At 41.7% G+C, this 10,699-nt stretch overlaps 1 pseudogene across 1 annotated transcript in view; it reads right to left on the minus strand.

The window, feature by feature from the left end:
• Positions 1-4,431: 4,431 nt before the first annotated feature.
• Positions 4,432-10,699, minus strand: part of LOC307270251 (sodium bicarbonate cotransporter 3-like) — a 49,750-nt pseudogene continuing 43,482 nt past the window's right edge. Inside the window, exons 19-26 of the transcript XR_013845628.1 lie at positions 10,573-10,699; positions 9,017-9,268; positions 8,742-8,810; positions 8,263-8,436; positions 7,570-7,701; positions 6,967-7,055; positions 6,107-6,208; positions 4,432-5,679 (exon numbers count right to left, since the gene is read on the minus strand). The exon at positions 10,573-10,699 is cut by the window's right edge and continues 34 nt beyond it. The product of XR_013845628.1 is annotated as a sodium bicarbonate cotransporter 3-like (transcript). The remainder of the gene's footprint in view (positions 5,680-6,106; positions 6,209-6,966; positions 7,056-7,569; positions 7,702-8,262; positions 8,437-8,741; positions 8,811-9,016; positions 9,269-10,572) is intronic.

A 10,699-nucleotide genomic window follows, 5' to 3' on the forward strand; every position in this document is an offset into this window, starting at 1 on the left:
GGGTTAGGGCCGAGAGGGGAGATGAGCCAGCCGCGGTGAGGGGAGGTGGGCTGGAGAGAGAGAGAGAGAGAGAGGGTTAGGAGGGAGAGAGAGAGAGAGAGAGGGTTAGGGCCCAGAGGGGAGATGAGCCAGCCGCGGTGAGGGGAGGTGGGCTGGAGAGAGAGAGAGAGAGAGAGGGTTAGGAGGGAGAGAGAGAGAGAGAGAGGGTTAGGGCCCAGAGGGGAGATGAGCCAGCCACGGTGAGGGGAGGTGGGCTGGAGAGAGAGAGAGAGAGAGAGAGGGTTAGGAGGGAGAGAGAGGGTTAGGAGGGGGGGGAGAGAGAGAAGAGAGAGAGGGTTAGGGCCGAGAGGGGAGATGAGCCAGCCACGGTGAGGGGAGGTGGGCTGGAGAGAGAGAGAGAGAGAGAGAGGGTTAGGAGGGAGAGAGAGGGTTAGGAGAGAGAGAGAGAGAGAGGGTTAGGAGAGAGAGAGAGGGTTAGGAGGGAGAGAGAGGGAGAGAGAGAGAGAGGGTTAGGGCCCAGAGGGGAGATGAGCCAGCCGCGGTGAGGGGAGGTGGGCTGGAGAGAGAGAGAGAGAGAGAGGGTTAGGGCCCAGAGGCGAGATGAGCCAGCCACGGTGAGGGGAGGTGGGCTGGAGAGAGAGAGAGAGAGGGTTAGGACCCAGAGGCGAGATGAGCCAGCCGCGGTGAGGGGAGGTGGGCTGGAGAGAGAGAGAGAGAGAGGGTTAGGAGAGAGAGAGAGAGAGAGAGAGAGAGGGTTAGGGCCCAGAGGCGAGATGAGCCAGCCACGGTGAGGGGAGGTGGGCTGGAGAGAGAGAGAGAGAGAGAGAAAGAGAGAGAGAGAGAGAGAGAGAGGGTTAGGGCCGAGAGGGGAGATGAGCCAGCCGCGGTATTAGGGCCACAGGGAAAACATTTTTATTCATTTAAAAAACAAATTATGCACAGACAGATAGATAGATAGATAGATAGATAGATAGATAGATAGATAGATAGATAGATAGATAGATAGATAGATAGATAGATAGATAGATAGATAGATAGATAGATAGATAGATAGATAGATAGATGGTCGCAGACCTGGGGTTCAACCTCAACTCTGTGAGTTTATTAACATTTAAAGGGATAGTGTGTTGTATCAGAATATTAAGTGTGGACGGGTGAAAGATTGCAGCGCTCCCTTGCTAACCCCTACCTTTGGGCGTTGACATCTACAATCTCACCACTAGACGATGCCAAAAGACACGCTGTACCTTTTTAAATTGTGTACATTGCAATTAAACATGGAAGTGTTCTGCAACTTTTGACTGGTAGTGCTGATTTAATTTCAATTGGTGTTTTCATGACTGTAATCAATTAAAGCCCCTTTAAACTGTGAACCCAAATCCACCAAATCATTCTAACTATGTTACTTAGGGAGTTAGTTTCACAGCATCTGAAAAGAGTTAGGCATATTAAGTTAGGCTATTCTCACATATCGTACATTTATTTTTACTACTTAAGACCTGGTTTCCAAGGATAATTTATGCAGTAGCAGACTTTAACACTAGACCTGATATTTTGTAATGTAATTGAATTCTTTGTGTTTCCCCTCCAGCGACTCATTGTGTACGTAAACAAAGGTGACCATGGTTACCACAGCGGAGAGATGGACATGAAGACCATCTTCAGAGCGATCGGTCCGGACTTTAAGACTAACTTCCTGTCGGAGCCGTTCGACAGCATCCACGTTTACCCTCTGATGTGTGAACTGCTCAACATCAAACCAGAGGCTCACAACGGCTCACTCAGCGTCACACAGGAGCTGCTACTGCGCCCTAGAGGTCAGAATGAGTACTGCACCACTGAAATACAGCCCCGGAAAAAATTAAGAGACCAGTCTGGATTTTTCTTCAATCTTCATCTCTACTTTACTTATTGAAAATGCTCTTAAAGACAACATTTTTATTGTGAATTTGGTAGAAATGTTGTCAGTAGTTTATATTATAAAGCCAAAATGTTCATTCTACTCAAACATATGCCTCTAAAGAGTAAAACAAGAGGCACTGAACATTTGGAGTGGTCTCTTCATTTTTTCCGGAGCTGTACTTTTACTGGGATATTTCAAAGTAGCTACGAGGAATTTTTATATATTTCTGAAACAGTGACTAACTATTACTGGGATACTATGTAGCCTTAGCCTTATATACATATTTTTTCCACACAATTTTTGGGGGTTAAATGTTTAATCAACACAGTAACATAATATGTGACTGCGATATGTTTACTTTAAAGGTGGACTATGTTACTTATAATGTGTTATTTCAAAGATATGAAGCTTGTTATTTTCCTACATAACATTTGATTTTTATTTTAACCCTCTGGTATCACTTTAAGGCCATTAAAGCCCTACTTCACCAGTTGGAATATGAAGGTGTATTGAATTCTGAGATCCTATGTAGTATAAATGTGCAAAAAAAAAATGAAATTGGTTCATCCTAGCCTGAGAAAAGGCAGAAAGAGTGTTTTCTGTCTAACCCTACATTTCTCTTACTGTGACATCACAGTAATAGGATCTCAGAATTCAATACACCTTCATATATAAAGTGTTTGTTTTTTTTTAAATCCCACTTTTTTGGGTTAAAGCTTTGAATGTATTTTTGGCATTTAAATAGTTAAATCCCCAAAATGTTTAAATATTTGGAAGTTTTGATCAGGACACTAACAAATTGGAGAAAAACTATATTTACATGTATTATACACTAGGTAAAAATGAATCAAACGTTAATTATTTCCCTAATCATACCAGAGGGTTAACATATTGTACTGTTAAACACAGGCTATAACTGTTTAAATGATTGGTACTGCTCACAAACTAGTCTCACTTAGTCCTATCAGTAATAATCAAAGTGTTATGAATGGAATGTATCAGAGTATTTCATATGGTGTATCTCACCAGTAGTATCTGTTTGTTTGCAGGTGGATCCCAGAGAGTTGGTCTCTCCGTCTCTCTGCTGCTATCGACGATTCTCTTCACTTTCACTTTGTTCTGATCAAACCAGAACAGACAGACACCAGCTCATCTCACACAACTCAACTCTAACCCTCTAAGCCTTACTATTCATAATCCACTCAATATAACTGTGTACTATGACTGCGTAACATCATTGCTGAGTTAAAGGTGGAGTCAGTGATTCTGGAGAACGCTTGTTGTCAAAATCACTTTGTCAACATCCGTGAATATCTCCTTTGTTCCGATCAAATCAGAATTGACCGACACCATCTCATCCCACACAACTCATAATGTCTCATATTCTACTCAATATCACTGTACTGTTGCTGGCTGGGTTTCTTTCAAACATGTTCAATATTGGTACAAAATACCAATTCATTGACTTTGATGCTGGTTCATGAACATTACTTTTATTTCTATAACAATTTTCGTGAAATCTATTATAACAAGATGACATTATAATACATTACATTACTCTTCATAATCTACTCAATGTCACTGTGTACTATGACTGACTGCATAACATCATTGCCGAGTTAAAGGTGGAGTCAGTGATTCTGGAGAACGCTTGTTTTCAAAACCACTTTGTCAAAATCAGTGAATATCTCCTCGAGATCCGCTGCCTGTCTGTGCACTGAAAAAATAATAATCCAGTGTTAGCCTATTATGTTAATACATTGTTCTAAAGCCAGACAACACAAATATTTTTCCACACTTTATTATCCAGACTTGGAAATTCAATTCCATACAGCATAGCATAGAACCCTGAATTATACATGTAAACATTGAATGATTTTGTATTTATTTTGCTTTGAGTAATTTGTCTCGTGTATATTGATGAAGTCGATAATTTTGTGGTAAATTTGAGATTTTCTGATTTGCAACTTTTCATTTTGTAAATAAAATAAAGTTTGTGTAATTTGATATTTATTCAAACATTTATGAAAAAAAATTGTAATAATATATATATTTTTTAATGTCAGTAATCAACTGGCAAAGTTTCATGATGATTTCTATAAGGTAGAAATGTTTTAACCCTATTCATCTACAGTGTCTAGACTTAATGCTTTGAATACATGATATGGAGAAAATTGATTGATTACATTTTTTAATTTAAAGCTGGGGTATATGATTTCTGATTGGTCAAAGTTAACATGAGCTGTACACTTTGACCAATCAGAGCGAGGTTCCGATTCTCCGTTCTTATTTGCTGTTGGGACTGTCCATTCGCTTTGGCACGACTTTGTTGGTGTGTAGAGCGTGTCAGGGAGGGACCATAGGGGAGGGACCAAAGAGAACAAGTGGAGCGGTTGAGGTATTTGGATTCGAATCTCTATCCCAACTGCCATGTTCTCCCCAAATCCTCCACCCCAGCTTTAACTTCTTTTTTATTGAAATGTACAACAGACTTAGATTTTCGTCAACAAACTGATTTTATTGAAATTCTTAGAAGAAACTACAATGATGGTGGCTTTTTCATTATTCAGTCGGCCACTGCAGGCAGCATGGTGATCACAAACACACACACACACACATATTCAGACACACACACACACACACACACACACACACACACACACACACACACACACACACACACACACACACACACACACACACACACACACACACACACACACACACACACACACACACACACACACACACACACACACACACACATTCAGACACACACACACACACACACACACACGAACATATAAACTTAATAAATCAGCATGATGGATTAAATAAAATCTCCTCCCTTCGTTTGTTTGGTCCCGTGGAAACGAAAATCTTCAAAACACTTAAAACAATAAAAATTAAACTTCAGGTGCTTTTTTCACATAATCAGTTTGGTTTAAGAAATTATAAAATTAGGCACAATCCAGTGAGTGTGTTTGGTTTCAACACTTCCAACTTCCAACCAATATAGCCTGAAGAAACTGTCTCCAAAATGGCGTCCATGAGTGTCCTTGAATCACCATAAAATGATGATAAAAATCAAAATTCAAAAATAAAAACGTTCACATTTGGCCCTTTAGAGAAAGCAGCTCGGCTAGGTCAGGCCTTATGGTGAGGGGCCGGTTATGGGTAAATTGATTTTTTCTTTTCAAGTTGATGAGAGAGTTTAGTTTTCAATTCTAAAATTTAAATTAAGGGTCTATAGAACAATTTAGTTTTGAGTGACAAGAATCCAAATTTTTGTGAAAATTAAGGCCTTTTTCAAAAATTCATGATGTCGATTGTGGCCATATTGGAAGATAGGCAAACGAATACTGTCTGGTTTTCATGACACTCAAAATAAAAATATTCTGTAGACCCTTGCCTTCAATTTAGACACGAAAACAAAAATTTCACATAAATTTGAAATGATTGAGGGTCCAGGCAGCCCACTATGATTGGTCCATTGATCGATCACACACACACACACACACACACACACACACACACACACACACACACACACACACACACACACACACACACACACACACACACACACACACACACACACACACACACACACACACACACACACACACACACACACACACACACACACACACACACACACACACACACACACACACACACACACACACACACAGCTGTTGGATCATAGGGATGTTTCTGCGTCCACCACTTTGGGACTCTCCACGTTTATCTGGACGCACGGCAGCTTGTCTTGGCTGGAAGACAAAAAAAATGAGGAAAAAAATATGAACACATGTATATAAAAAAAGTTGAAAAAATGCATGTTTTTTTCAATTTAAAAATTATTAAATACATTTTTCTTTTACAATTTGTAATAAAAAAAGCCAAACAAGCAGCAAGACAATAACTAGCAGCATACCAGTTTACAGAGCCTCACCCAGTACAGTACCTTTGCACTACTTAGTATTTAGAATGTATCTTATGTACATTTTGTTTATGTTTATCTTGACTCTCTCTATATATTTTTTTTTATCATTCCAACTGCACCGTGGGCCAGAGATAAACGCCATTTCTATTCTGATGTTTGTCTTGCACATAATCAGAGCTGACAATAAAAAGACTTTGACTTCTGACTTTGACTAGTGAAAAGGTTGAAGTTTATAGTATTATTATTTTTTTCACCTGTTGCAGCGTTTCAGAGCTTTGCTTCCGTCTAAGTCCATAGATTTCCAGATGCCACTCTTTGCCATTTCATCTGATATGTTCACCACGGATGGGTCCACACTGTTTACACACACACACACACACACACACACACACACACACACACACACACACACACACACACACACACACACACACACACACACACACACACACACACACACACACACACACACACACACACACACACACACACACACACACAGTCAAAATGTAATCACTTTCCAAAAAGGTCGTAATTCCTAAGATATAAAACTCAAATTGGGTTCTCACAAAAATAAAAATACAAAAATTAGTTATACAAGTGCACAAAAAACACACACACACACACACACACACACACTTGTATGGCAATACTTGTGAGGACATTCATTGACATAATGCATTCCCTAGCCCCGTACCCTAACCCTTACCATGAAATCGAAATGCCTAACCCCAACCCTTACAGTAACTAACCCTAACATAAACCTAATTCATACCTGAACCTTAAAACCTAGAGTTAACCCTCAAACAGCCCTTTAAAGGCCTGTCCTTAAAACCTAGTGTTAACCCTCAAACAGCCCTTTAAAGGCCTGTCCCAAAGGGAGAACCAGACAAAATGTCCTCACACACACACACACACACACACACACACACACACACACACACACACACACACACACACACACACACACACACACACACACACACACACACACACACACACACACACACACACACACACACACACACACACACACACACACACACACACACACACACACACACACACACACACACACACACACACACACACACACACACACACACTTACTCACCGTTTCAGGCTTTTAATGGGGAAGTTGATTGCGTTTGTTTCGTTGTACAGCGGGTCATCGTCCACCTCCTCCAGCATCCGCTGAGCGTGCTACACACACAGACAGACAGACAGACAGACAGACAGACAGACAGACAGACAGACAGACAGACAGACAGACAGACAGACAGACAGACAGACAGACAGACAGACAGACAGACAGACAGACAGACAGACAGAAAAATTAGGTACATTACATTTTGGAGTTCAAAGGTAACTGTGACCTCATGTCTCAAGAACGCTTTGAGGAATTTTCTTCAAATTTTGCACAAATGTTAAATCTAATTCAAGGGTCAACTCAATAGATTTTGCACAAGGAGGAATAAAAGCATGAGGCGGTAGTTCAATTTTTTTTTTAAAGATATTTTTTGGGGAATTTTTATGCTTTTATTGATAGTGCAGAAAGACAGAGGTGAAATGGGGCAGAGAGGGGAGTGACACGCAGAGATCGACCGCGGGCTGGAATCGAACCCGGGTCTGCTGCTGGGCCCGGCCCGGCCGCCCTACCAACTGAGCTAAGGGCGCCCCCAGTAGTTCTAGTTTTAAAGGACTTAAAACAGCTCACCTCCTTCTCCCTCTTCTTCTTGTCGTCCTCTCTCTTCTTCCTGCTCTCTGGGATGAGGTCGTCTAACCAGCTCAGCTCGCGCTTTGCAAAGCACAAGTCTAGCAGCTTACGGATGAACACCAGGGCTAGAACCTGTAATGAGAGAAAGGCCTTTATTAAAGACCCACTTCACCCTGTAACGAGAGAAAGGCCTTTATTAACGACCCACTTCACCCTGTAACGAGAGAAAGACCTTTATTAACGACCCACTTCACCGCACATCACTATTATTAGGCGTGTAAATATTTAATAACCCCACCATTAGATTACAGTCAGATTCTCGAGGTCACAAATTATTCAAAAACTATTCTCAATTCAAAATAGTTAAAAAAAAAAAATTATCGATTTTGCAAATTATGAGAGATAACAAATCTCAGAAGATATTTAAATAACAGACCCTACTTCTTATGTTAAAGTATTTTTTTTTCCACTTTGTTTAAATGAATGTCTTGCTTGGATTTTCTGTATGCATTTTTAATCTGCTGTATGTATGATTTGTATATGTATGATGTAAGGTACTTTTTCTGTCCATCTGTCTGTCTGTCTGTCTGTCTGTCTGTGTGTGCGTGCCTCTCGACCAGACAGACAGACAGACAGACAGACACACACACACAAACAGACAGACAGGCAGGTGTGTGTGTCTCTCCCTCTCACCATCATAGGGAACACGACAGCTGCAGCGGAGGCCTTGATGACCCAGAGAGCCACCAGACAGGTGAGCTGGACCACGGTGAACACGTGGACCTTCCACAGGGGAACGTAGCGCAGGTAGATCAGGTCGGGCTGGTGCTTAGACGGCATCCCAAACAGCTTGATACGGTCAAACAACTGGAATAGATAGATACACAGACAGACAGACAGACAAGATATCAGTGGAAAGACTGGAATACAGAGTGTAAAATAAAGTATTAAATAGATTTTTCTGAGCTCCTGCACCAGTGTCGTGGGGGGGGGGGGGGGGGGGGGGTGACCATGTTCGGCACTATCGCTTTAAATATGCGCCGATTCCCTCCATAAAGTGATATGAAATACCCTAAATGTATACGATGATTTATTGTATTTATTGCTATCAAAAGTATTTAAAATCCTGACATAACCAAACAATGACTATTATTCTCTTATTATAGCCAGACCTGAATGCCTTTGAGAGAGGACACTCCCATGTAGAGGAAGACTCCGTACAGGACCGGCATCGGGATGAACTGGAGACACAGAGAGAGACAGGAGATTTTAATGTGAGTTTGAACATTTGGCGTTAACTGTAGGAACTAATATTCATTGTATTGTATTACATAAAAAAATAAATCGAAAAAAAATAAAAAAATAAATACAAATAAAAAATCATTATTATTGACTAAAGAAATGTAAAAATAATAATAATAATACATTTAAAAAATATTAATGTCACCTTGAGTGCGGAGGTCATGAAGACAGAGCATCCCATGAGGGTAAAGATGATGAAGCCAGTGACCCTTTGCTCTCTGATGCCCAAGAACTTTGGCTGCTCCCCGGGCGCGGCGCAGGAAGACTCCAGTTTCAGGCTGTTGACGTGGGAGATGGAGAGAACCGTCGCAGCTACAAACCAGGGCAGACCCATGACCGAACACACACCCAGCATGATGGCCACGATCAGCAGGTCCAGGTGGTAGCCACAGCCTTTCTGGAAACACACACACAGAGAGTACATTAAGAGAAATACAGACAGACAGACAGACAGACAGACAGACAGACAGACACATAAATACAGATAAATACGCGCACAATGAAACACACAAATGCAGAGAAATGCACACACACACAGAATAAATCAACACACACAGAGTACATGGGCGACTGTGGTTCAGTTGGTAGAACAGGTCGGCTGATGATCAAAGGGTTGGAGGTTCGATCCCCGCCCTGCCACCTGTGTCATAGTTGTTGTGTCCTTGGGCAAGACACTTCCCCCACCTTGCCTCGTGTGAATGTCGATAGTTAGCCTGCTATCGGTGTACGTGTGTGTGTGTGTGTGTGTGTGTGTGTGTGTGTGTGTGTGTGTGTGTGTGTGTGTGAATGGTAACGTGTAAATGGGAACAGGTCTCCCTTGCAAAAGAGTCTTCAGACTCAATGGGATTTACCTGTATAAATAAAGGTAAAAAAAAAAAAAAAAAAAAAAAAAAATGAACAGCACCTTTAAGACCAACCAGATCATACACAGCAACTTGTATTTCAGACACACTATTGCCACCTATTGGCCTGGCATGATAACAACAGTGTTTTGCTTTTATACTGTTTAGTTGTAATGCATTTAAGTCCTGTAAAGTGGTCCCAACCTTGTTTTTGAAAAAGATATTGTTAATACACAGCCTAGGCTCTGTAAACTGGTATTCAAAACAAAGTGTATGTAAACAAAAGGGGCCCACTGTAGCTAGCAACATGCCGGTTTACAAAGTCTAGGCTGTATATAAACACTGTAAATCCCATTCAGACCGAAGACTCTTTTTCAAGGGAGACCTGTTTTCCTTTCCCACGTTACCATTCACACACACACATTCATACACCGATAGCAGGCTAACTATCAACATTCACACGAGGCAAGGTGGGTGAAGTGTCTTGCCCAAGGACACAACAACCATGACACAGGTGGCAGGGCGGGGATCGAACCTCCAACCCTTTGATCATCAGCCGACCCGCTCTACCAACTGAGCCACAGTTGCCTCATTTTTTTTTCAGTGCACACACAGTACAGACAGGTAGTGGATCATGAGGAGATATTCACTGATTTTGACAACAAGAAAGCGTTCTCCAGAATCACTGAGTCCACCTTGTAACTATCATTTCATCCTAACCTTGAGTTTGTTCTCCTTCCGGTTGACTATGACGGCAGTGGATGGACGGACAGACAGACAGACAGACAGACAGACAGACAGACAGACAGACAGACAGACAGACAGACAGACAGACAGACAGACAGACAGACAGACACACCTTGAGCTTGTTCTCCTTCCGGTTGACTATGACGGCAGTGATCTGTTGGTCCATGAAGATGAGGATGGTGCAGAGCAGAGCGGGGACAGAAGCCGCCAGCACCGTCCACCAAGGTTAGGACCCAGAG

Source organism: Ammodytes marinus (assembly GCF_949987685.1).
Source record: "Ammodytes marinus genome assembly, chromosome: 25".
Classification (NCBI taxonomy): domain Eukaryota; kingdom Metazoa; phylum Chordata; class Actinopteri; order Uranoscopiformes; family Ammodytidae; genus Ammodytes; species Ammodytes marinus.